This window comes from Protopterus annectens, chromosome 13.part0 (assembly GCF_019279795.1).
Source record: "Protopterus annectens isolate FY-2018-M chromosome 13.part0, PAN1.0, whole genome shotgun sequence".
In the NCBI taxonomy this organism is placed as follows: domain Eukaryota; kingdom Metazoa; phylum Chordata; order Ceratodontiformes; family Protopteridae; genus Protopterus; species Protopterus annectens.
In genome coordinates, this window is record NC_056747.1 from 822,314,184 (window position 1) to 822,340,994 (window position 26,811).

The 26,811-nt window shown below is 30.8% G+C and overlaps 1 protein-coding gene across 3 annotated transcripts in view; it reads right to left on the bottom strand.

The window, feature by feature from the left end:
• TBX4 (T-box transcription factor 4) overlaps nucleotides 1–26,811 on the bottom strand; it is a 448,562-nt gene that overhangs the window by 366,708 nt on the left and 55,043 nt on the right. The window lies entirely within an intron of this gene.

Consider the following 26,811-nt stretch of genomic DNA (forward strand, 5'->3'; position numbering starts at 1 on the left):
AAACTTGGCTTTTTCCGTGGTTGTTTTGGACAAGGCCTTTTACCTTTTAAAGTTTTTCTTTTTTAGTTGTATTGCCATGGTTCAGGTTGCCTTTTATCTCCTTTTTAACTTTTTAAAATTCATAAACAGACTTTTCTTTTATTGCCTTTCCACTTAAAAATTGGGAATTTACTTTTTATTCTTATTTTCAAAAAAATTACTTTAAGGATTAAAATTGAACTTAATGTTGATTTCTGGAAACCTTAAATTTCGCCAAAACCAAGGCGTCTTTTTAAAACACGGTTTGTTGTTCCTACCAATCACAAGGAGCTCTGCCTAACATGTTTTAAATTTTAACCATTTAAACCCAAATTAATTAATTTCCCTACAGCATTGGAGCCCTTTAATAATTTTAAAAAAACCTTTTTTGGGCCAAAGGGAATGGCCCCTTTTGAGAACAAAACTGGTTTATAGGAAAACTTGTAATGCTTAATTAAAACTGCAGGAACCTTTTTTAAGAAATTAAAGGGAAAGGGTTAAAAGGCCTTAAAAACTTCACTTTTCTTTTGGCAAGTGTATTTTAGAAAAAGGGTTTTGGAAAATTCCCTTGGGAACTTTTAACATTATGTTCAATTGTTTTTTTAAGGAAATGTTTGATAAAAAATTAAATTTTTGCAGTTAAATATGAAAACTTTTTTTTAATTTTTTTTGTTTAAAAATTAAAATTAAAAAAATAAAGTTTAAAGAAAATTTTTTAACAAATATTCCATTTAAATTCAATGGGAAATTTGTAAAGGGTTTAAACCGTTTTTTTTAAAAATTTCCCCTTTGGAAAAAATGGGTAAACTTTTTAAAGGGTTTAAATTTTTTAAAAAGGGTTTTTTTAATTAAAAGAAAAAAAACCAGGAGAATTGAAGAATAGGTTTTAAAGGTCCCTTGTTTTTAAATAAAAAGAAAAAAGGGGAAAGGGGGAAAGCCGTTAACAGTTTTTCCCCGAGTTTTTTGGGAACCCAAAAAAACGGGGGGAAAGTTTACTAAATTTTTTTGAAAATTTTTCAGCCTTTGATTTTAAGCCTTGGATAACTTTTATCCAAACCTTAATTTCTAAATTTTTTGACTAAATTCCCTTTTAAAATTTTTAAATTTTTTAAAATGAACACAAATGAATGACAAATTGAAACTGATTTAATTAAAAAAAATTTTTTATTTTAACAAATGAAAAAAATTTTAAAACCTTTTTACACAATTTTAATTTTAAAAAAAATTTTAAATTTTTAAACAAATGGTAATGAAAACCCCGGGTTTTTAAAAAACGAAAAAGGGGTTGGTATTTCACTTCAAACGAAGAAAAAAGGGTTTTAACTGAGGTTTTGCCCTGGGGGTTTTGTTTCAAGGTTCCCGGGGTTTTTGGCTTTTTAAAATTTTATTTTTTTCCCTTAATATTAATTTTTAAAATTCCTTTTTTACCCTAAAAAAAAGGCAAAAAAAATTCCCCATAATTAAATTGGCCAAATGCCAATTTAAAAAAGATAAAAACCAAAAAATTAAGGGAAAATTTTTGGACCCTTTTCCCTTTAAAAATTTTTAATTTCCTTAAAATTTTTAAAAATCATTGATTTATAACTCCTCCCCCCAATGAGGTTAATTTAACTGCTTTTAAAATTTGCAAAGGGAATTGGGTTTAAAAACCCCAAAAAGGGGATTATAAATTTTTGTTTTAAAAAATTAAACAAAGGGGGAAAATTGGCGGGGCCCCGGGAGAAAGTTGTTAAACCCTTTTTTTTTTGGGGAAAAAATTTATTTAAAAATGAAATAGGAAAAATATCACTGGTTTTGGGAAATTTTTTTTAAAAGGGAAATTAAGCAAAATTTTAAATTGAACAATTTACACAATGTTAAATTTTTATGGTTTTAAAAGAAAAATTTGGAAAATTAAAAAGTGAAAATTATTTATTTTTATTTAGAAAAGAACCCTTCCTAACAATAAATAGGAAAAAATTTTATTTGTCAGGAAACTGGGGTGCGGCGAATTTCCTTACACATTTTAAATGCAAAAATATTTTTAAAAAACCGGGATCCGCCTTTAGAATTTAAATAAATTTTAAAAAAAAGGGGTTTTTTTAAAACCCATTCCCTTCCTTTTAGGGGGGCTATAAAAAATTTAAAAAAAAAAAATTTTTAAACCACAAAATTTAAGTTTTACCCAATTAATTGAATCAAAAAAATTCCTTATTTAAAAACGGAAACTTTTTTAATTTTTCCCCCAATTTAAATTAAATTAAAGGGGTTTTTAAAAAAAAATTTTAATTTTCCCGTTAACTTTTACAATTGGTCAAAAAAAGGGGAAAATTTAAATTAATTTAAAAATTTTAAAGTATTTAACCTTATTTAAGAAAAAAATTTAAATTGGAGGGAACTTGTAAAAGAAGGAAATTCCTTTTGAAAAATTACAAAAAGAAGGAATGTAAAAAAAATTAACCCTTTTGAATCCCCTCTTTTAGAAAGCACAAAACTAAAGAAGTAACCACCCCTTTAGGGGATAAAACCCCCTTTTAACCTTGGGGAAACCCTTTCAGAAACCCTTTTTTTTTAGGGGATTAAATTTAAATTTTAAAGGTAGGGGGCCCCTTTAATGTTTTGGTTTTAAATTTTGGATTAATTTAGAGTTTTAATAATTTTTGGATTTAACATTTTTTTTTAAATTAAAACTTTAAAAATTTATGTTTTTTTTAAAAATTTTTTTATAATTTTAAATTTAATGTAATATAGTAAAATTTTTTTTTTTTTATAAAAATTTTTTAAAAATTTAATTTTCTTTATTCTGATTTTTAATTTTTTGGTTTATTGTCTGAAATTGTCCTCCGGGTTTTTTTAAAAAATTTTAAATTTTTATTTTTTCCCTGGGATTTGTCCGGGGTTAGATTGTTTTGAAAAAAAATTTTTACAAAAAAATTTGGGTTTTTTTTTGTTTTTGTTGATTCCGGAATCAGGTTCCTGCCACCTTTTCCAATTTTTTCCTTTTTAAAAAATTTGTGAAAATTTTCCCTTGGCTTCCTTAAAAAAATTTGGAACACTTTTAAAATGTAAAAAATTTTCCCTTTTAGGACCCCAAAATTGAACCAAATGTTTTGGTTTTTAGGAAAAATTTTTTAAGCAAATTTTGAAACCAAAAAAAAAACCAGGAAGGGTTTGTTAAAACGCCCAACCAGTAGGGACCCTTTTTCCCCAAAAATAAACAGGGGTTTCCCTTTTTACTATTTTTTCCCGTGGGGAACAATTTTTTCCTTCAACCCATGCATCTTTTTTTCCCTACAGCCAGTGGGGGGCAATGAAATAATTAAAAAAGCTTTTCTTTTGAGGGCAAAGGGAACCGAGGCCCTTTGGGGTTAAAAAAAAACCTTTTTTTTAAAGGTAAATTAACCCTTTTAAAAAGAGGGGAAACCTTTTTTTTTAAAAACCTTTAAATAAAAATTTCCAAAATTAAAAATTTCACCGGGATTTTAAATTTTTTTTTAAAATTTAAAGGGTTTTAGGAAAAAACCCCTTTCTGACTATGTTCCCAAGTTTTTAAATTTGTTTTTTTCGGAAAGGGGTTTTTGGAAAAAGGGAAAAAAATTAAACATTTTTTTGCATTTTTTCTTATTTCTTAATGTTTTTAAAAATAAAAATTAACACTAGTTTTAAAAAGGGATAACCTTATTTTTCTACCATTTTTTTATTTAAATAAAAAAAATATTTTTTAAAGGGGCCTTCTATTCTGTTTTGAAATTTCCCGGGGAAGGGTAATTTGGGGAAACCCTTCAAATTCGAATTAATTTTTTTGGAAAAAAGGGAAATGGTAACTTTAAAACCCAAAGGAAAGAAGAATTGGGAAAAGGGCCCCCTTTTGGGTTCCAAATTTATAAAAAAAGGGAACCAAAGAAGCCCGGGGAAAAGGGTTTAGGAGTTTAAGAAATTTTTAACCAAAAAAGAAGTGTTTTAAACAACGGGAAAATTTTCCCCACATCCAATTTTTCGGCCTTTATATTAATTTACCGGAAACTTTTTTTTAAATTTTTTGGAAATTTTTATTTTGATTGTTGTTTAAACTTTTAAAATTTAAATTATTTTTTTAAACAAATTTTAAATTGACAAATTAAACGAAGTTTTTAATTTTTAACAAAAAAAAATTTAAACAAATTTGAATTGATTGAACCTTAACAAAAAATTTTAATTATATTTAAAAATTTAAAATTTAACTCCCCTCAATAGTTTTAAAAAAAAGGGGCGGTGAAGGAAAAAACCCCTTTTAATTATTTTGAAATGCGGGGTTTTTTTAAAATTAAAAGAAAAATGAGGGGGGTTTTATTTCTGACCTTTTCTCTTCCCTTAAAATTAATTTTAATTTTCCCATTTGTAATTTTAAACCAAAATAAAAGCCCAAAAAATTTCCCTTTACCCAAAGGTATTTCAAACCCAATTCAAAAAAAAGTATTTTCCCAAAAGGGTAAAAAATTATCTTTTGACCCCCCTTTTCTTTATTAAATTTTTTAATTTAAAAGAAAAAACCTTTTATTTGAGCCCCTTGGTTTTTATATCCTAAAATTTTAAGTTTAAATTGGATTAACTTTTATTAAATCAAAATTTACAACGGGAATTGAGGTTAACTTTTTTTTAAACTAAATCAAAAAAATTGGGTTTAAAAGGTTCCCTTGCGCCATTTTTTTTTTTAAAAAACCTTTTAAAAATAATGAAACTTGCAGGAAAAAATTTTTGGGGTTTGGGGGAAAAAACCTTTTAAAAATGAATTGAAGGGAAAAAAATTTTTTTAAATTTTTTAACAATTTAAAATTTTTAAAGGAAAAAAATTAAAAACAAACTTTTTGGACTTTAACAATTTAAAATGGTAAAATTTATTTGGTTTTCAAAAACGTACGGGAATTTTCCCAAAAAAGTAGATAAAGTTTATTTGCTATTTTCAGGAAACGGCGTGCGAAATTTTTGCACTACACATTTTAACACTAGGCAGAAAATTTTGAAAGGAAAGGGTTTTAAAGGCGGATTGTCCCCTTAAGGGTTTTAAAGTGAGTCCCAAAAAGAAAAAAGGTTTATAAACCACCCCCTTGTCCTCTTTAGGGGGTTTTAAAAATAAAATTGAATTAAAGAAAAAAAATTTTATAAACACACGAAATTTTTTAAAGGTTTTTCCCAATTTAATGAATTACAACAAAATTTCCTTACTAAAAACGGAAACTTTTTTTAATTTTTAAACCCCTTTTTTAAATTAATTCAACAGGAATTTGGGAATTATTTAAAAACTGACTAGTTATAATTTCCCTTAAACTTTTTGGACAATTAAGGCCCCCTTTATTTAAAAGAATTTGAAAACTTTAAAAGGGTTTTTAAACCCAAATTCCTTATAGAAAATTTTTTAAATTAGGAAATTGTATTAAAGAAGGGGGAAATTTCCCTTTTTTTAAAAAAAATTCCTTTTAAGGAAAAACATTAAAAATTAAAAAGGGTTACCTTTTTTTTTTCCCCTTCTTTTAAAGGGAAAACCAAAAATAAAAGAATTACCACCCTTTTTAAAAAAAATCTTTAAAAATCCAAAAAGGCCCCTTCCCTTTTTTTTTTAGGGGTATTTAATTTTAAACCGATGGGGCCCCTTTAAAATTTTGTTTTGTGTTTTTAAAAAGGCTTATTTGGGTAATTTAGTCCTTAATTTGGATTTAAATTTAATTTTTTAATTTAAGGAAATTATAAAAAATTTATATGTTTTTTTTATTTAAATAAATTTTTCAATGTTTTATGATTATTAGAAATTTTTTATTTTTTTTTAAAAATTATAAAGTAATTAAGGGGTTTTTGTTAAACAGTTTTACATTTTAGGGAAAAAATTTCGGAAGGAATTTTGTTTCCCGGTTTTGGAATTTTAAATTTTTACTTAAAAATGGATTCCGGGTTTAAGTTGTTTTTTGGAAAAAAAAATTTTTTTAAAAAAATTTGGGTTTTTTTTCCCTTGTTGATTGCCATGGATTCGGTTCCTTTCACCTTTTAAAATTTTTCCTTTTTAACTTTTGAAAATTCCAAGGAAAACGGGCACTTCCCCCTTTATTCCTTTCTAACAATTTTGGAAAAATCAAGTGAAAGACAATTCCTTTTTCCCAAAAAAAATTGGAAACTTTAATTTTTGGTTTTTTTGGAACCCCCCTTTTTTCCCGAAAAAAAGCTTAAAATTGCCCAAATTTTCTTTCCCCGGAGGGGTTCGTTTTCCCCAAAGCCAACGCTTAGAGGACCCCTCTCCCTTCAACCCAGAATTTTTTTTTCCCCTACTGTTCTCCGTAGGAACAATTGTTTCCTTAAACCCTTTAATTTTTAAATTTTGACCCGTGGAAAAATTAACCAATTAAAAAAACCCCCTTTTGGGTTTAGGGGGAACAGGGGGGAACGCCCTTCCTGGTTAAAAAAGGGAAAAACCCGTTTTTTTTGGGGAAAGGGGGAATTAAGTTTTTTTTAAAAGCGAAACCTTTTTAAAACCCGTTTAAAGTAGAAATTGGTTCCAAAATTAAAAATTTCATTTTGGGCTGTTTATTTAACCAATGTTTTTTAAAAATTTAAAAGGTTTAGGAACATTCATTTTTCGGGATAGTTACAATGTATTTTAATTTTTTTTTTGGAAAATTTTTTTATAAAACAAAATTAAACTTTTTTTTTTTTTACGGTATTTTTTGAGAATAAATTAAATTTTTTAAAAAATAAGAATTTAAATAAAGCTTATTTTTTCAATAATTAAATTAAAAAAAATGAGGTTTAAAGGGTTATTTTTCAAACCAATTTTTGAATTAAGTAGGGTAAACGTTTTAAATTCATTTTTAAGTTGAATTAATGGTTAAAAGGGAAAGGGGTTAAACATTATAAAACAAAGAGGAAGGGAGAATAAAAAAAAGGGGGTTCCTTTAACCCCCTTTAAAGAAAAAAGGGGGAAAAAAAAGAAAACGGGGGTTTAAAGGGAAATTAAAATTTTTTAAAACCAAAAGGAAGAAGGTGTTTTTAAAAAGGAAAGACTTTTTTTCCCCCATTTTTAACCTTTTATTATATAAAGAGAACCCTTTTATCCAAACCTTTTTTGGAATTTTTTTAAATTTATTTTTATTTAATAATTTATTAAATATAAAGTAAATTTGTTATTGAAATGACATTTTATTAAAAAAAATTTTTATTTTTTTAAAAAAATTTAATTTAAATAAAACCGTTTTTTTAACAAAAAATATTTTTTGAAAAATTTAATTGAATAAAACCCCTTTTTTTAAACCCCAAAAAGGTTTTTAAAAGGAAAAACCTTAAAGTGAATTTAAAAAAAAAATTTTTAAGGTTTTAACTGACAAAGGGGTTTTTTAAAGGTTAAAAAAAATTGGGTTTTCTTTTCCGGGGATCTTAAGAATAAATTATTAATTTCGGGAAATTTCCCTTTATTTTTCCCCAAAAAAAAGACCAAAAATTTTATTGAAATTAAAATTTGGTTTTTAAAATCCCCTTTCAAAAAAAAGTTTCCCCCCTTTTGGGAAAAAAAAAATTTTGACCTCCCGGGCCCTTTTAAATAAATTATAAATAAAAAAGAAAACTTTTTTGGGGGTTTCTTTTTATATACCAAAATTGATTGATGAATTTTTACTTATCTTAATAAATTTTTTAACAACTGGGATTTAAAAGGGATTAAAACTTTTTTTTTGAACAAAATTTTTTGGGGGGAAAAACCCTTTGGGTTTCCCTGCCATTTTGTTTGTATTTTTTAAAAAATTAATACCAAGTTTGGAAGAAAAAACCTGTTTTGCCTTTTATCCTTTTTAAAGGAATGAAGTTGAAGCAAAACTTTTGTAGACTATTTGAACAATTCTACACAATGGTTAAAATTTACTTATAGGTTTTCAACAATAGAAACAGACTACTTGGACGTGAGACTAACTAAAGAAGTAGATGAAGAGATTTATTTGTCTGGCATTTTCAGGAAACAGACGTGCTGCAACTCTTTCCTGCACTACACTAGTCTACATCCACCTAGGCAGAAAAATCTATTGTCAAAGGACAACTGGTACGTGCAGGCAGGATGTGTAGCACTTACAGCGATTTTAAAGCTGAGTGCCAATTTTTGAAAGGTATGTTTATAAACCGCGGATACCCTGTCCCTCTTTTAGAAGGGCTTATAAATGAAGTTGACACTAAAAGAACAAAAGGGTTGTATAAACCACTACTTGATCAATCTAATGTAGGTAGGTCTACTAATGATAATGAATTAGCACACAAAAATTCCTTACTAAATCAGCAGAGAAACTTTTCTTTAAGTTTTATAACCCAATTTAACTTGAATTCAACAGGAATTTGGGCCATTATCTTAAAAACTGGCCACTAGTTATTAATTCCGTTAACTTGATTGACAAGTTAGGTCAGCGCCCTATGTAATTTACAGGAGAAGTAATAATTTGAAAGAACTTTTACAGCATACTTCTAACACTTATGGTCACATAAGACCTAGAGGTTCATTTAAATGTGGATGCTGCAACATGTGTAAAGTGATGAGAACTGGAAATTCCTTTATAGTTAGGAATAAAAAATACAACATTAAGCAGAGGATTACTTGTGATTCAAAGTCAGTGGTGTACATTGCTTTGTGTAATTCCTGCCCTTCCTTTTACATAGGAAAAACCAATCGTAAACTAAAAGAGAGAATATACCAGCACCTTTATGCCATAAAAAAACCTCTTTTAGAGAATGCCTTAGCAAAACATGTTAGCAGTAACCCTGACCACTCTTTTTGTTTTATGGGTATTGATCAAGTACCTTTAACCGTTAGGGGAGGCCCCTTTCAGATAGTTCTTGAGTGTGTCGAACTTTTATGGCAGTTGAATTTAGATGCATTTAGACTAGATGGCCTCAATGAGAACTGTAACATTTCATGTGTTCTTAAACTAAGGAGCTACTTTAGGTAATGCCTATATGTACATTATTTTGTGAGTTTAATGCATAATTTTTTACAATGTTAATGTAAATGCACTAGTAAGAACATTTTTATGTTGTTTTTTATCATACAATATTTATAGATAATTCAATGGAGTTTTATGATTATTCATGATTTTATTCATTATTTTTATTGAGTCAAATTAGTGCAGGAAGTGCAATTATTTGTCACTTCCTGTTAACTGAGTATTTGAACAGACCAGTTTAGCTGTTTTACTTGTCTTCTTCTGAGGAAGCTGTGACAGGGGTCACGGCGAAAACGTTGTCTTTTTGAAAAATAAAATACTTTTACGTTAAAGAAGAAACTTGGACTTTGTTTCCTGTGGTTAGTATTGACTATCTGGACATCAGGTTGCCTGTTTCTACACATTTTTACAAGTTTGTTTGCTCATTTTTGACTGTATATTTAGATATACAGATTTATATATGATACATATACACATATGTGGGTCAGTGGGTCAGTTACAATGGCCCTTTCACTCTACTTGGTATCCTACAGACTGCTGTGGGCCTGTGTCTGGTCTACAAGGTATCCTCCAACCCAGTACTGTTGGATTTACTGTACATCAGCAGATCAAATGGATTCAGAAATACATGATCAAGGGATCTAAACCTCTTTTGCAGCATTAACAGATCAGTTTGGAGGGGTAGTTATATCTTGCAGGAGATGCAGCTGCTCTGGAATAGACTCCCCAACCAAAGTTCATCCCTGTCCATATTCAAGCGCAATTTGGATCTATGGATAGGAAGCAGAAAATTTACCCCAGGACTGTCCCCCTGTAGTACTAATAGACAGAGACAGCTCCTAAATGCTTTACCCTATGCATCGGTTCCCTCAAATTATCTATATTATTATCCTAGTTATTAACATTAGTGGTAATATATAATTATAATTAATTATTATATAATTATTGATCATGGGATGAGTAAGGCCAATCTCTAACCAAATTGGATAGATTCATTCAAGCACAAAAAGGGAAATTGTCTAGCCTAAGATATCATGGATGGGTAGATAGATAGACAGATAGATAAGATAGACAGATAGACAGACAGACAGACAGATAGATAGATAGATAGATAGATAGATAGATAGACAGACAGATAGACAGACAGACAGACATATAGACAGAGACAGACAGATAGATAGATAGATAGATAGATAGATAGATAGATAGACAGACAGACAGATGGACAGACAGATAGATAGATAGATAGATAGATAGATAGATAGATAGATAGATAGACAGACAGACAGGCAGACATAGATAGATAGATAGATAGATAGATAGATAGATAGATAGATAGACAGATAGACAGACAGATAGATAGATAGATAGATAGACAGACAGATAGATAGATAGATAGATAGATAGATAGATAGATAGATAGACAGATTGACAGATAGATAGATAGATAGATAGATAGATAGATAGATAGATAGATAGATAGATGGATAGATAGACAGATGGATAGATAGATAGATAGATAGATAGATAGATAGATAGATAGATAGATAGATAGATTAATTGGAATTACCTTAGCATGTCATAATAGAGCAGAAACATGTCCAAATGATAACATTTTCTTTAATATGATTGATGAAGGTTTAGATTTAAAAATGTCTTCATTCTGTTAAGGGTACCATCAATTATGTTGTCTGGTCCTTTGGAACTTGAGTTTTTAATTTTACTAGTAGTAACAGTCATCTGTAGTTATATAAGGGATGCCTTCTCTGATGAAGTAGCTTTGGCTACGAAAGCGCTCACGATTGTCTGTCTCTTGTTTGTGGATTACATTTTAACTTTATTCCTACCTGCCTTAGTCTGGTGCCTCCCATATTTTTTACATTGGATACTTTCACATATTTCTTTGTTTATTGTGAAGTTTATGCACATGTTGATGCAAACAAATTTGTTATAACCTGTGGCTAGGTCATTCTCAAGTTTGTACATTTTATTCTGCGAGCACATTTAATACAACCTGTGGTCAGGTGATCGGATTATTGTTTACTGATAACATTTTTAGTTTCATCATTTTCCCTTTCACTTTCCTGACATAATAAAAGAATAGCTTGTTATGGTTTTCCTGCTTTAAGGCCAAGCTGACTTCACAGGTAGATCTGCAAGAATCAATAATGGAAGTAAGGAGTTCCTGTACTTTACTCAATCTCGAAATCCTTTTGTGACTCCAGTCATTTCTGAAAGCTAACCAGTATCTCTATTTTTCCATTGTATATCTTATTGATATTGCAATTCCAGTGAAGGGTTTTCTGTAGAATTTACATTTGAATTTGTGTCTTACTAGTAGGTGTTCATTCGTGTTTGAAGAGATAATATTATCATAGATCTCAATATCCTGAGATGGGATATTAGCATCTTTGAGGACAGTGACCCAGTCTGTTTTCCTGAGTATATCCTCCAGTGCATCACAGATTCCCTCCTAGGATTTAGTAAATATTATTTATTTATACTTGAGTTTGACATTACTTTTTTAAGTTATAGATGATGTTATCATATTCTGAGTTAATTACAAAGGGTATAGCCAAGGGTGGAGAGCCTATGTTTGCCAGTCTGATATCTAATTATTTGTTTGTTTATTTATTTATTTACATGTGTTTACCAGGAAAGTCTGACTGGGCAAATGATAATCTCTTTTCAACACAGGCTGGAGAGAAAAGCTTCACATGCAAAGAACAATAAAAGATGTAGGTATAAATGTAAACATAAATGTAAAGTTATTACACAGATATCAAAAGCATTATTGAGAAACAGGTACTGATTACAACAGCAGTATAACACTGAGTATTAAGTGAAAGAAAAATTAGTTTATGCAAGAAAGAAATTGTAGGAGCAAGGATTAAGTGGGGTGGTAAAAGAGAGCAGTTTATAGAATAGTAGAGTTAAGAGAAGGGGTGGGGTTGAGAGATGTGAAAAGAAGCACAGTAGGATTAGATTGCAGGTGGTGAGACAGAATTTTAATGTAAGGGATTACTGGCTGCAGGAGTACGCTGTTAGTAGTCCATAATGTATTACTGAGGTTAAGGTGACAGATGGATATGATATTGCCAAGCCTAACTGAGTTTTATACTATATGTTCCAAAGTGCTTTTTGATTAATGTAGTCAGTTAGTAGTTGGGTCTAATCATTTCCATTGATTAGGTTACTAGGTCAGTGTTTAGCAAGTTAAAATTCCTCATAAGGATTTCATTCTCATTATTTTTACATCTCACAGTTTAGTTAGGAAATCTTCATACTCTGCAGGGGACAAAGATGTTATTTGGTTTGTTCCTATGACATTATATTTAGTCCCACTGATATTAATTACTATACATAAATAATTATTCCTGGATTGTTTTAATGGATTCCAGCTTGATTTTACAAGGATTCAGACCCTGCCATCTGTCTTAACAGATCTGCAACAATGAAATAAGATATATGCTACAATTTGTGATATACATTTTCATTGTAAACCATGTTTTTGTAGCAGTAAAAATATCAACATCCTCTTTGCAGAGAGATGCTTCTGAATCCCTGTTTTATTGTTGACACATTTAGTACTTAGCAAATCCATCTTCATCTCTGATTATTTTTGCTTCAGTTTTTTGCTTGTTTTGTTTTAAATTTGAAGAAGTCTAAAAAGTCACTCTGAGCACATTTGGTTCTCATAGACACAGTGAAATCTATATGGGTATAATATACTCTAGCCTATTGCACATCTCATAGCAGGACAATGGACACTGAATACTATTACTCTGACACCCTGCCTAGGATAATGTTTCTTATTTGAATGCCAATATTTTGTGTTTTTATAAATCCCAGAATCCCTTGACATTGACATCAGCTCATTAAGTAACTATCAGCTATAAACAAAAAACCAAAGCTTTAGGAAGCAACCCATTCAAATAAAACGTAAAAGGTTATTTGATAATATTGTTATTTAATAGTGTTAGCACACGCTTTCGGAGAGCTCAATGTCCCTCCTTCCTCAGACAAAAAAATGATTAAATGAATACAATTTAAAACAAAATTTATATGCATCTGAACCAATTAATTATGCTAAAAAGGTGCAATTAAAATCAAAATCAATTGAAATTGAAATAACCACACAGTAAAACTGGAAACAACTACTAACTCAAAATGACGCGCTTCAGCTAATACCAATCCAAAACTAATACTGCTATACAAACAACCAAAAAGCAAATAACTTTTAATTATATATAAAATGTACTATATAACTATTAGCTATGTCATAAGTCTGCAATGGTTTTCTGAGAGTTTATAATGTTAAGTCTATATTTCTTTCATATAATTTTAAATATCCATATACCTATATTTACCAGGAAATAAAAGGAGAGTAAACACAGTAAATAAAGGATGAAAATTTGTTGCAGAGTAAACTATGAAGTAGTAAAGACTACTTTGATCATTTTTAAATACACTGCAGGAAACGGACCCATCTTCTGTTGCTTTCATTAAATGGTAAGCTGAAAGGATTCAGTGTGTTGTAGTAAAAGATACATCAAGTCTGAGTTAAGAGCAAACTTAGTCTGATATGATTTTTTACACCACCATAAACAGTAATGGAATATAAATGTTGTACAAAAAAGTAAAACCTGCAAAATAACCATGTACCTAAATAATCCAACTTACAAGGATCTCATTTGTTTTATATGGAGCTGACTATTTAAAGAATTGCCACATTCTAATATGGTATAATATTTTTAAAAAATGTACAATTTAGAGATACGTACCTACTGTTTCTGTTATAAGTATAAACAGTCAATTTGCATTGTGGATTCCCTGGAATATCACAGATTGTATATGATTTGTTTGTTATAAATAATGATATTATGTATTCTTTGGAGCAATACTCTTACATGGTTAAATAAACAATTGCATTGCTGTTGAGCTGTTTTATATACACACATATATATATATATATATATATATATATATATATATATATACATATATATATATATATATTTACAAAATAAACATATTTGTAAGCATATAACTTGCATCAGTCTAAAAGTTTATTTTGTTTCAAACTTGCAACATCAGTGGTGCTTTTAGCAATTTGTAACGACTTGTATATATTGCAGGTATTACGTATTGATTCATAAAGGGTGTGGGGTCATATGCATATTGTTTAACTGATTCTTGTTTTTATACTCAAAGAGCAACTTGTTGCATATACTTCTGATGAGATGTCGATACTCTCTGTCAATCATCTTGGGAAGTTAGCTTCCTAGTGAGCTGTAGTTAAACCAGACAGTGCAATTTTCTTATTATTGATGTCTAAGACTTCTTATCAGAATCAAATAATTTAATTTTATTTCTTCCAACACTAGTTTTCAACTAAGAAAATATTTTATTTCTGTGTCTTTCTAACACTTTACCTAGTACACCCATTCTGCTACAGTAGATGGACTACAGTATTTGTCTGCATCTTTACCTATTAAGATTATTTGTATTTAATTAGCAAGACCCAATCGATATCTAAGCTCCTACCTTTGGATATAAATGAATGTATTTATTGAACGTTTGATAGAGACATTGATTCCCATTGCAGAGATGGAAAAAATGTTTTATTTTCTTTTTTCTGGATATACTTTTTTTAGACAAGTTAAAGATATGGTCTTCAAGTTCAACATGTAACTTATTTTCTGAATATTTTAAAATTAGATGCAGTTTATACAATTTACAGGTACAGAATACACATTGTGTACACTAGTGTGACCATGTCATAGTATTTAACATCAGTAAACTGATATTTAATTATTCCTAAGCTATAGCACACGGGTATATATCACTTTATTGAATAACCTGAATATCAAATATCTTTAGCAAACTCTATCCGTTGAACTTTTAATCCATCGAACGATCGTTTAAGCAAAAATTTTCCAAAAGGAAAAAAATGCTTGGCCAACCAAGCAAGCACCATAAAAATCACAAATTTTAAAACTCATCCAATTGGGGGGCTGTGTCCCCCACACCCTCCTAACTAACTATACCAACTCTGAGACTGCACTACAGTGGGAAAAAAGGCAAATTCCAGATGATGGCCCACTGCTGGTTTTCCCTGGGAAAACTTTCACTTTAACAATCATTCGATGGATTAAGAGTTCAACAGATAGGGTTTGACAAAAAAGTATGAAATATTTAGGTTTTTCGATAAAGTGATATAGACCCATAGTACATAGCTTGCATTCCACCATCCACTCAGTATAAGCATATATAATAATTCTGTGTTTCCTATAAGCATAATAATAGCAGAGATCTTTCTCTGTATACTACCAATCTGATTTAGTATTGAATATTCCTTATAAAGCGTCCTTGTTACCTTCAAGAAATACCTTTACAAAGTGGCATGCTCAAGTTAGTCAGTTCAAATTCATTGTGAAAGTTCAGTACATAATTTCACCATCATACAAAGGATCAGCGCTGATATTAACATCAAATAAGTTAAACAGAAAATTTCAGAAAGCTGAAAACCCATTTGCAGTTGTCACCCACCCAAGCACATCACCTAAACATTTGTTTCTCACTTGACTTTTCATTTTCTCTTAAAAACTATAACCATGCATTGTGTTACTTAGACTAGATTTTATTGTATATTGCTCTTTTTTGGTCTCTCTCCCCTCCCATCCCATGACCATCAAGCCATGTTCCCAGCTGTCTCATTCATTTCACCTTCTCAGATTAGTTAAATTTTGGCAAAATTATCTTGCCCTCCTTGCATAACATTTCCTATAAAAATCATTAAAAAACTTAAATCTACATATAAAAAGTGCTCTCTTTGCTTCTAGTCTTACTTTTCATTCTCTGGCTATAAGAAAATTGTAGTGTTCTACCCCTATTACATAAGGCTTTTTTTACTCATAACTAAGTCTTATGCTTACTGTCATTCCCACTTACTATCATGTTCACTCTTTCCTACTCTCACTCTCACCCTCACTCTCTCATTCTCACTCTCACTCACTCTTACTCTCACCCTCAGTATTACTCTAACTGTTATGCTTACTCTTACTCTCTGTCTCTCTCACTCTCTCTCACTCACTTGGTTTCATTCTCACTCTCACTCTTACACTTACTCTCATTCTTAATCTTATGCTTACTCTAAATTTCATGTGTACCCTTATTCTCACTCACTCGCACTCTGTATTTTACTCTCACTCCCACTCACTATCACTTTCACTTACTCTCACTCTAAGTCACTATTACTCTCACTCCTATTCTTACTCTTAAGCTTACTCTTACTCTCACGCACTCTCATTCTCACTCTTACGCTTATGCTTACTCTTAGTTTTATGCTCACTCTCATTCTCACTCTCACTCACTATCACCCTCACTCTCTCTTACTCTCACTCCCGCTTACTATCACTCTCACTTACTCTCAATCATGCTTACTCTTGCTCTCTTGTTATGCTTACTCTCACTCTCACTCACTATCATTCTCACTCACTCTTATTCTTATGTTTAATCTCACTGTCACTCACTCTCACTCTTACTCTCACATCACTCTTACTCTCACTCTTAAGAACTCTTGCCTGTCCCTATAAATCCTTATTACCAAATTCTTACTGATCATACTCTTCACTCCTCTAGTTCTCCACAATTAACTTAATTAAAAAAAACATGTTGGCAATGCTACATGCTCAGACCATATTACCAAGACCTGGGAGATACTCCTTTCAAATACTATAAAAAAGACATTCTTTTTTTAAACACCTTTATTAATTTATGATTTAGGACAAAGTCAAACATACATTAACAGAAAAAAAATAATAATATTTGTTTCCATTTACAAAATGTATTCATCACATATCTTTTTTTTTCTATGTAACTACCCATCAGTCCAACACTACAGAAATTGCTGAATTCCTGCCTTCCCATAAACTTCACTCCTCCTCCTGAATATTATTCTGTATGTATTGTTCCCACTATTTCCATGTATTTCTAAGTAATTTGCTCCTTCGCCTTTTCTAAAGATCTCTCTTCCAGTTTTTCATGTCTTTTGTAGTATGCAATACTTCTAATACTGTTGATTTAGACTTTGATTTCCAGTTTTTAGTAGTTGTTTTTTAGCTAGCCAACATAATTAAACATAAGGTCTTGCTGTGTCTAGGCCCAGCTCAAAAAATAATTTCCATAGTTACAGCCATTTGCTCTTCCAATATTTCAAAGTGCTCTGCAGGCAGTTTTTAAAATATGCCAACTCATTACTCTCTGAAAAACATATGTTTCCAGTTACCTCTTTCTTCTCCATCACACCTCCAACATTTGCTATCTACCTGAGGAAAAACTCTTTGAAGTATAAATTGAGAGTTTTTTTATCTCATTTCAAAACTCTACTGAAATTTATCCACAGCTCTTACTTATCCATGTGGTGTCACATGATCTACTACTGCCTTCTGACAAAGCCAACTGCAATATGGCCCCATCCCACTGACAAATAGCAGTGTCATGCTTTTTCAGAATTTCCATAATGTCACTCCTATATTTGTACTTGCCTTTTTAATTTGTGTTGCTGATGCTTAGCTTTAATAACAACTTGCATTTCTAATTGATATTCCTTCCGGTGCCTGTCATTCAAAACCCTGTATTTCTGAGTACTGTTTTCTCAACAAATCTATCGGCTCATGTTCTGGTAGACCTTGTTTATAGCATACATTTCAGTAAGAGCTGATTTATAATCTGACACTTTTCTTCAAATGCAGTAAAGTCAGTGATTCCAAACAGTATTGCTAATGAGGAACTATGCTGTCTTGTTATACGGGTTTTGCTTTTCATGTATATATTTATTGGTGTTACTTGTATATGCATATTCTTGTTACTTAAGCACTATACACCCCTTGCTGTATCTTTATTGCACCCTACCTAAGCACTGCATATTGTCTTATACCTGCATCCAGCATTACCTGTACACATGCTATTGTAACTGTGCATCCTTTCAACACCTCTTGCTGGTTCCATGGAAAATGGGAGTTACCCCACTGGACATCCAAGTTAACAAAATGGTAAATAAAGTAAAATAAATAAAGCTTCAGGGACATCACTAATAACCTTCAGGGGCATCACTAATGTAGATACAGTGTGTAACATTTAAGAATGCAGAGATTTGTTTGTCATTTTATTCTTAACTTAGTGCTGTTACAGTTGTGCACATTCTTAAAGTATGAAAACTAGAAACAAAAGTCAGACATTTCACACATTAAGAACATGCATAGTACAACTTTTCTGACCATATAAATGTTTTAGCTTGCTCTGTTATGATTCATTACATGGCTGTTTGGCCATGTATATCACAAAATGCAGCCATTTAACTGCAGTGGACCCAAGGTATGTGAATTTAGGATGCACTCAACAGAAATGTTATTTTCTTACATAGCAAATCAGGGCTTTAATTGCCCAGATGCAGTCTTTCAGTTCATAGAAAAAAATACATATAACTAACTAAATAAATAAATACAAATATATACTTTTCTAACTTTCTGCTAATGTAACCTTTAGCATGTATTTGGTAAAACCTTTAATTTTTTTAAAAAAGAATATAATAACATGCTTTCTAAAATAAACACAGCAGACGTTTCTAGTTTTAATTTCAACAAAAGGAAAAAAACATATAAACTAAATAAATTGCGACCTTTTGCTTTATGGAAATGTATAACAAGAAACATTTAATACATATTAGCTTAAAAACAAAATGAGCTAACTATTTCCTTGTCTTTAGTGCCATAGTTTGCATTGCTTGGGAACATTTACTGAACTGTACATTAATGCTGAATTCCATACTATGCAAAGATAAACTAGTTTATTTAGTTAGTTAGTAATCTTAAACATCAATATATATAGATACCCCTATTTGTTGACTTTTCACTGCAAATACAATGTTTTTGTTGTTTTGAAGTATAAAACTGAAAAGTTGTTTTATTTTAGCAAAAAATTGCAAACTATCAGAATGTGGTTTGTTCAAATTTAATGACAATCAGTACAGCAAAATGTTGGTTAATCTATAACATGTTACACAAACGCACACACATATATATATATATATATATATATATATATACATATATATATATATATATATATACATATATATACATACATATACACACACACACACACACACACACACACACACACACACACACACACACACACACACACACACACACACACACACACACACACACACACACACACACACACACACAACATATATATATATATTTATTTATATATATATATATATATATATAATATATATCCATATATGGATTCGTATCACTTCACTGAAAGACCATTTCACTGGCACCCATTTCAGTGAGACCAAATCACCTAAAGTTCATTTCACTGAAAGTTCATTTCACCTAAAACTCATTTCACTGACAAATAGTACTCTAAGGCAAGTCAAAGGTAGATGTCCTTTTCCCCACTGTACTGCAATCCTGATGTTAGTATATATAGTTAGGGGGGGGTGTGGGGGGCACAGCCCCCCAATTAATTTGGTTTTCTGTTGTCTGGTTTTGTTTTACATTATTTGGTAAAACCGAACTAGGAAGGGGGCTACACCCCCCACTCTCCCCCTAACTATATATACTAACACCAGGATCGCAATACAGTGGGGAAAAGGACATCTACCTTTGACTTTCCATAAAGTACTACTTGTCAGTGAAATGAGCTTTAGGTGAAATGAGTTTTAGGTGAAATTAACTTTAGGTGATTTGGTCTCAATGAAATGGATGTCAGTGAAATGGTCTTTCAGTGAAGTGATACAAATCCATATTATATATATATATATATATATATATATATATATATATATATATATGTGTGTGTGTGTGTGTGTGTGTGTGTGTGTGTAGGTAAGTGCATCTATATGTATAGATATATCAATATATCTTTATCTATATCACTCTGTATGTGTGTGTATATATAAAGTAACTTAAAAAGAACAATATTTGAGATAAAAACAGTAAGAAATACTGTGTTGGTCCACTACCATCGATGAAAGGCTGATACTAGCCCGAAAGTTTGAAAAATTACAAAACATGTCTTGAGCCAATAAAAGGAATGAATATAATTTCTGTATTCCAGTGTCTTTTTGTTTTCAGTATGTGAAATAGTAATTGCTGTGTATGCTTATGAAAAATTCTCAGACAAGGAGTACATGCTGTTCACATATCTGTAGTTCTTGCCATGTATTACATTTATATTCCAGTTTAAATATGTAAAATGGGCATTCAAGGGCTGGTAGACATAAAAGATTTATTTTTTAATTTTATTATAAATAAAATTAATTTTCTTTCTCTTTCAGGTGGCTTCTTTCTTAAATCATTTAAGGTTCATTGTATTTCATTACCTAATATTCTGAAACCATTTGACATGTATATTTATGAAAAGAATAAACATCTGGTTTAAAATCCACATGCTTTTTTGAATACTAAGAAATATACTAAAACAAAATCATCCTGCTGTACTTTTAATAAGCTTTTTTAGCATCTGTTAAAAATGCGTTACCTCCACAATGCCTTTTGATCTGAAATGTACACTGAACTAAGAAAAGGATTGTTTTGAAGCACCTTCCCTGCTTACTGCAGTAATAATTAAATAAAATGTGCTCCGTATAAACATTCCAAGTGCAAGTGTAGAAAGATAAAAGAAGACCTCTCTTAAATTTGGACAGGGACTGAGAAAAGCTAATAAAGATAAGAAGCGGCAGTTCAGTTAAGGCTGCCTAACATAAACATAGGCTATTACTGTGAAGTGTGCCTCTTACTTACCAACTTTAACTAAGTATGGCAAGAATGCTTGTATCTATATGGTGCCAAACATGTTTGTAGTAAAGGCATGCCCATGAATCTTACAAACAGGGTTCATTTGTACTGCTTTGGCTCAATTTTGTTAGAGAAATACTTTAGGAAATGAAAGGGCACTAAAGAAAGAAATAGTCAGTAGCTTTTTAAAACAGAGCCTCTGAAAATTATCCAGTTTTACAGCAGTATTCTGGTATCAATCAAAAAAATATATATATTTTTTTAATTTTGTATAAAGATGAGGGTGAAATAGTAAAAGTCTGAAAAATATTCATACAAATGGTGTAAAACATACAATACTTAGGGTTCTGTATACAATACTTAGGGTTCTGTATACAAATGCAATTGGATGCCCTTGTATGCTCCGTTTATGCTCCACTGCCTAATCATAGTTATCAGAATTCTCGGTATGTTTTGAAAAAAAAAGCTAACTATTCAGTCATTGATCCTGTTGATGATTTATTTTGCTACAAAGAACATTTAGAAATCCATATCTTTGGCCTGCTAGTACAGCTATTTGACTGCTGCCTTTGTCCTTGCCAACCCAGGTTTGGAAAAAGACGTAGATTATCTGACGGCACAGGGAATGGGAATCCTAAAATTAGAGTGAAAAATATTATGGTCTTACTGGAGCCAGTATAGTATAGCTTACACTACAGTATAAAATTCTAAATAGTTATTCTATAGGGAGCATAATATGTACCATTATGTTGTTATGTGGGAAGGAAGAGCAACAGAAACTGGCCTGACTAATAAAGTCGAAGTTGGTCTTCCACCTAGGCCCTAACTATTGCATGCGTCCTACACATGTCCTGTTGCTATTTCAGATCTGCTGTCACGGGTGCAGGTGGTGAGCCTTTCATGAATAATAAACTACAAGGAAACAGTAGAATCACAAGTACCAGCTTTCTAACAAACATAGGTCTAAGGAACAATAAGACTGCCATAACTACAAAAAAACATATTGTTCAAATGCAAAATTGTTCAATTTACTTCAAATTCAAAATGTCAGAATATTCAATAAGTAAACTAATAAACACTTTCCAACAAAAATGCCAATCTGCTTGAACATAGAGAACCAAAGTATATGTAGAAAAAGTAAGACTATAAGGCAGCCATGCTTAGAGATTACATTACTGATTTTTGAACATACCCATACCTGGTATGAGAAAATGCTAATATAAAAATAAATAAAATTACTTTATTTGTTTTAATTAACACTACAATTGTTACAAACATTGAAAAAATTGATAAATTATGAAAACTACTAAACTGATAAATTATGAAAACATGCACATACATCTATGAACTAGGGAATTTATAACAATACATTGTGTTTATTGGAATAGTGTTTTTTTCAGCCATTTATATGCTTTATAATACTGCATGTTCTATTGTTGTAATCTATGCATTTAAATAATACCTGAGTTTAATATTGCTGAAAATATGTATTTTGTTGTAGTGTCTTTTTTTAGTGGCACTGTAGAGAGTGTAAAGAGCATAATTTTTGTCTGCATGTAGTTCTCATTTTGTGGCTTGTCTTTTAAAAAAAATTAACACTGGCACAAGACATTACAACTTTCAGGAAGGACAGAAGTATTAGTCACTACTACTGGAGAGTAATTGCTTATTAATTAATATGTCCTACAATAATATAGTTAAACAATTCAAATGTTTGCTACAGTGCAGAATGCATTGTATTGGCTATGGCATACTGATTATATATAACTGCATAAACATGCAGAAATTGTATATATGTTTCTATATTTCTTTAAACATCAATACTTTATTAATGATACTCACAGAAAATAAATTAATCCAGACAAAATGGAGTGGTAAACAAGTAAAACAAATCAATATAGCACACAAAAAAACAACCACCATAAGAAACCAAAACAAACTGCTTAATTTCAGCACTTGATTTTAGTTGTTACTCACATTCTTATTGAATTCCTTTTCAGCTGAAAGTGTCTATTGTGAAGTCTTTTGCCTTGGTTTTAAATTTGTTTTTATATTATTTTATGTTAGTAATAATAAACAGATATTGGCAGGTAGCTTACATAAGCATTTTCAAGTTCTAACACTATTCTAGCAATATATTTTACAGTATCAAACAGAAAAAAGAAAAAAAAAATGTCCAGTAATCCTTATAATCATTCAAATAAATAGTTCTTAAAGTGCCACATACCGTCCGTTCACAATGGATGCAAAGCTATGTGGCCCACAAATGTTAGAAGGATCTGAATTGGATAAATGTTACAAAAACAGCATCGTACAAAAGCAGTGATAATCATAATGACTTTCCTCAACAATCTTTTTGATTCTGGTTTATTATCATTATAAATATTTTACTAAATTTCTACATCAAGTGAAGAAAATGAAAACACGGGTTACTGTAATGACTGATAGAGTGGACTTTTGTTATGATATTTGAGCTACCAGGAATCAGGTACCAAAATGGTTTATGAACCTACAGTGTTATTACACTAGAAAGATGTAAAATAAATTGATTATTTATGGGAAAGATGACTGCAGTTTTTTAAATAGGTCAGAATTGAAAACCTTCTTAACCCCTGTATTTGTTTTACTATAGTCATAGTTATACAGATGGTCATAAGCAGCAGTTCAGTAACTTTCTACTTCAACAAACCAACGCACACTGGCATCACCCAAGCTATGCACACGTAGCAGTAATAACAAATAGTCTTAAGAAGAGGACGGCTATAAAGAAAATGGCCTTGACAAGCTCACTGGCCTCTACAAACTGTCAGGCAGCCATTTTCAGCTACTAACAAGTCTGGTTTGAACAGCAATCATGTTTGACTCATATCAGACATGGATAAAACACTCGTAGATAATTAATAGCCATTTTACACAAGAAGTAAAATATCCCTGATATATAAGAAATAAAAGCATGATGTGGGCTCAAGATAATGCAAACAACTTTTACAACATTTTGTTTACAGTTAAAATACATAGAGTTCATCAGTCATGGTGATATTACTTTATTGCTTTTTGTAATTTCCAAAAAAAGAAGAGGGCAGCTTGGCTACCAACACAGAAGTTATTCAAACCCGAGCCAGATCAATGTGTCGAATTGCGTTAGTTGCTATTTATTTTAAACTCTGTTCCATGCACACACATATGCCACATGTGAACGGTTTGCATGATTTTAAACTACTTACTGAATGGGCAAGTTAAAAGTTATACATATCAATATATAATACATATACATACATACATATATCTGTGTGTGTGCATGTGCACACACACATGAACAAATACACACCACAGTTCATGATTATCTTCTATTATCATCAGTAACATTAATGGACACAAACGCATACTGTTGTGAAATAAAAAGAGAATGTTGTGGAATTTAGGGACAGATGCCATAAATAAACAGAAAAAAACACCTAAAACAAGCAACATGAACAGATTTAGAATGCCTAACAGAGCCTGGAAGTGTACACTTCACACAGTCTTTGTGTATTTTTTTATCTTCCTGAAGGACCACCACAGGAAACAGAAATCTAGCTACCTCTTTGTTGCCATAGAGCTGGAAATACTTTACAAATATGGTACAGTACTATCCAAATATCTATAAACATGGTTTGTGAACAGTGTGCATATTCTGACATCTTCTTTAAACATATATGCGATATAATGTTCTGAGCAATTTACTTTTGGACAGTTTAGTTTTTATTCACTTATTTCCAGATTATACATACATTTTAATTAAACATTTTAGAGATAACTAAAAGTAAGAACAGTGTGCAGTTATTCAGAATGTGGATATGAATATACAAAGGTGGCAGAAATAAAAATGTTTTACAACATAAGTAAAGCCAAAAAAAGACACTAAACTGCCATGCTTCCTGTTGACCGTGTGCAGTCGGTGTGCCTTATACTTCCATATTTTATTTGCTGTCAGTTAACTAATAAACTGATTTGTGTAATTCCAACAATATAAACAACTAACTGTGAATTTTTCACTCTTAGAGGAGCTTACAAATTCACAGCACTTCCATATTAGCACACACAACATGGAAGTAGGCCCAAATCTGTTTCAAGTCATATTCCACCTGTACATAGTATCCGATCAGAATCTTAAACACATATTTGAATTTATATCTCTCACACATATGTAGATTAACAGTGCATGCATTAGATTATAAATCATGCAATAACTGCAAAATCAACTGGCAATAAAGTCAAAACTATATTATACTGAGCTCAAAATATGAAAAAAAATGAAAATGGCTTTGGTCCAAAAGGAAAAAAATAATAAAGTAAAGAATATGTTCTAAACATGGTGTTGATATATGTTTCCATCATACACCTAGACTGATAGATACACAGGCATATCGATACATAGATACAGAGAAATATAGAAAAGACACAGATAGGCAAACACATAGATACATATGAAGGCAGGCCAACAAAACACATTTGGGTATATATTTCTATGCATTACTTATTTCAAACTTGATTTATAACAAATGTATATACTCTGTGAGAAGTGACTGTTATAAAGTGGAACAGTATGGCATTCATTAAGTAGCTCTCCCTATTTTTATTTAGTAAAAAACTGTAAAGTCAATCTGAATGTAATTTCCAAATGTACTGTTATTAGCAGCCTTAGTACAATAAATATGCATGTAGCAAATAACTGCACATGCATAAGGGATCAGCCATAGCTTCTGAAAAAGAATTAAAATTCTATACCTTATACCAATTATTTCAACATCCAAAAGTGATGCTATACTTTAAATTTAAATTGACTGCCTGAATGTCTGACACCCCAATTTTATTAGTGCCTGTTATTATCCGTCTAATGATTTGTAGTCCCCACTTTACATTTTGGTTTATTTCTGACCTTCCCACTTTATCCATCTCCTTCAAATACTTTCCACCACTCTCTTACAACAAGATTATATGCCAGTATGTACCTTAATATTCTTACCCCACTATCCTTGACTCATCAGCTATAAGGTGCCTTTCTCGCACTTTTAAAAGCTTTAGCTGTTAACTATCTACCAAGTAATATTTCACACTCCTTACCTTAAATTTTATTTATTCCTAACATTTGTGTTGTAACACTCCTCACCCATATCTTTTACGTTATATCTAATATCGTATATATTGCATATGAACTGTTTGCACACTACATATTTTGCACCTTGAATTTAATATCATGTATGTCTCCAAAGAAGAAGTATCTGTTTTATTTTTGTATAATGCCACAATAGAACGGTGATCTGTTTGTAAATAGATGTTTTAATAACTGTCTTTGTAATGTACAATGTTTAATAATTTTCTCTGTAGTGAGTATTTTAAAAATATCGCCTGGATCTTTTCTTCCAGGGCCTCCGCTGTAAAATGGCCTGTGCCTAGTCCGATTTTCCTTGTCAACTAAGACAAATAAATAGATAAATGTATATTTTTTCAAATAATACAGTACTCCCACTGTTTGAAACGCTTTTAAATTTTGTATTAAATAAAAGGTGCCAAAATATATCAGTACTGATTACCTGCTGCTTTCGAATTTGTTTACCTAGCATCACACTGCGAATGTCTGAAATCTATGTAATTAATTAATGAAATGCTGTTATTAGACTAGTAGGTGACTGTAATGTAGATTTTCATGTTTAGATAATTCTTTTAATTAGAGATTGTTGCACTTGTAATCATCGAGTCGGCGTCTCCATTTGAACCTACCCTAATATTGGTACTTGGGATTCCGTTATGTGGGACATGTAATGTATACAGGCACTCCCATGGATGGGTTATAGCAACTCACGGCTGCTTAACCGAGTGCTCTCAATTTACAAAAGGAAAAGTGAAAAGGCAGAGGACGAGTGACGTCGTCTTCGGTTATCCTCGCGGGGTAAATACCAATACATAATGGCTCGTGGTCTTAAAACTTTATTTATAAAGACTGCTGAACAATTTTAATTTCTAACAAAACTAATTTTAGACTGCATAAACAGTTATTTTACCAAGTGTGTGTGTAT